Genomic DNA, 2,755 nt, shown 5'->3' on the forward strand with positions numbered 1-2,755 from the left:
GGAGTTGTCGCCGTCGGTCGCACTGTGGAAGGTTGCTCGCTTCTCCTCGATCCTCTTCTCCTCGACGTCGCACGAAGGCTTGCTTGGAGCTATTGGCGTCTCCCGCCGCGAAGGTGTACTCTGTCGTCGTCTCTGCTCGCCTCGCCGTTCTCGATCGTGAGTGACGTCGCTGCTTGCTTCTTTGAGGGACGCTGCCATTCTGCTTGCCTCTCTGCTATGGTTTTACTTGCTTCACTATAATCTTTACCACTGTTTTTGTTCTTTTCCTTTTTTTTATGATTTCATTTATTTTATTTTTAAAATTAAAGGTTAAACTAAACTCAAATAAATTTGTAATCTGATTTTGTGATACTGTTTATTTGATTGTTGATAAAATTAAATTAATAATCAAATTTGTGATGTTTATTGTTGGTTGTTAATAATAATAGTAAATTAGTAATAGTAATAATGGAGTTTGAAGTGAAATAAGATGGTTTAAGATGTTTATGAAAGTGTTGAATTTTGCTGAGAGATTTAAGTTGATACTAACTGGGACAAGTGCAAACGAATTGTTAGGCCAATTGTTCTTGTTTACTTATGCTTATGATTCTTATGTGTGACTTATTCTTTCGTGTCTTTAACTCCCTCATTCTCAACTTGGTATATATACATATATATTTTATCTCTTTGATTATTTGAATAGTTGTGGTAATTCTGGTAAATAATTATCTGAATTTTGATACAATACAAATTAAAGGTGTGTTAATGTTTCGGTTGGTTGAATTAGTTCAAATCTTGTGTTCTAGAAAAATAAGTGTCTTGAAACCTTTTATGAACTATACAAACCAAATTAGACTAGTTTCATATTAGTTAAATTTGAAAACTTGTTCGTTATCCTGGTTTTTTTTGGTGGTGAATATTATGTGCTTATCATTTAATGAAATCAATTTAATCACAGTTCAATTTCAATTGAACCATTGAACTATTGAGCCTATCACTTGATCGATTCCATTTTTGTAACTTTGACTTTTATTTAAAATACTACTTGATTTTTACTAATGGGGATTTGACTATTAATTATTGATATATTGATGATAAAAATTAAGTTTTAACAAGTTCAAAAAAATAATAAAATTTATGATTATTGTCAGATTTACTATCAGTAAATTTACCGATAAGTTTTAATTTAATTAATATAAAATAATATTTTAAATCCAATGATAATAGAACACGAACCCATAATACATGGCGCTAAAATTACTGTAAAAAAAATTTCAATGATAACAACCTTCATAATTTTACCAATCAATTATTCAAATCCACCAATAATTTCTCTTTCGGTCGAATTTTATAATCCGATAGTAACAAATTGTCGGCTAAGATTTTATTATCTGATTTTGTTTGACACTAAATCTATCAGTAATAAATTTATTGACAAAATTTTTAAATAATTTTGTCCGTAAATCCAACGGTTCTCGGCAAATTTTTTATAGGGTATGAAAATAACAAATTTTTTTTATAGATTATATATATTGAAGGATATTTTAGAAAAAAAAGTTGGACACCAAATTACTCTTATATCCTATATATATATATACTTGACGACATGCGAGGAACGACCTAAGACTTCATGCATGCTACCAAAACTCCTTATCATTATAGCTAGACTGCTAGATCAATCATAATGGCTCTAATATATGGTCTAAAATAATTGGCATTTTTTTTAATACAACAACAACAAAGTCTTGTCCCACTAAGTGGGGTCGGCTACATAAATCAAATGATGCCATTGTGCTCTGTCATGTATCATGTCTACAGAGAAACCGTTTACATGTAGATCTCGTTTGACTACCTCATGGATGGTCTTCTTAGGTCTTTCTCTGCCTTTCGCCCTTTGTCCATCTTCCATCTCATCCACCCTCCTGACTGGATGTTCTATCGGTCTTCTTCTCACATGTCCAAACCACTTGAGACGCGATTCAACCATCTTTTCCACAATGGGTGCTACTCCAACTCTCTCCTTTATATTTTCATTCCTTATTTTATCCAATCGCGTATGACCACTCATCCATCTCAACATCTTCATCTCTGCCACACTCAGCTTATGTTCGTGCTCCCCTTTAGCCGCCCAACACTCCGTACCATACAGCATAGCTGGTCTTATAGCGGTGCGATAGAATTTACCTTTAAGTTTTAAAGGCACTTTTTGTCGCATATAAAACCAGATGCACTCCGCCATTTTGACCAACCTGCTTACTTGGATCCTATGATTTACATCCTGTTCAATCTCTCCATTATCCTGTATGATGCACCCAAGATACTTAAAACTTTTAACTTTTCGTAGAATGTTTTCTCCAATCTTCAATTATATGATCATATATGGAAGTTTTTAGTGCCAGCTCACGACAAAAGAATTTATTTTGATGAAGATAACGAGTGAGTGATACAACTCCTACGATATATGTAGAACAGTAGGGTTCCATATAGGTGGCGTTCGGAAATTAAATTGGAAAGAAAGGAAAAAAGGGAAGGAAAAAAAAAAAAGAAGGAAATATCGATTTCTTGTACCCTACAACTGGAAAGGGGGATCATTTTTTCAAAATCCTACATCCTTTGAGAAGCAAAAATAAATAAATAAATAAAAGTTGTAACTAGGCGTTGTTCAATTAAAGCTGCAGCAACATGCAAAACCTTTTCTATTCAATAAAGTTGACTCAAGTTTGACTCTTCAAAAAATAATTTTTTTTTTAAAGAGTTTTATTTTATTTCTGTCTTC

Source organism: Arachis ipaensis, chromosome B01, assembly GCF_000816755.2.
Source record: "Arachis ipaensis cultivar K30076 chromosome B01, Araip1.1, whole genome shotgun sequence".
NCBI lineage: Eukaryota > Viridiplantae > Streptophyta > Magnoliopsida > Fabales > Fabaceae > Arachis > Arachis ipaensis.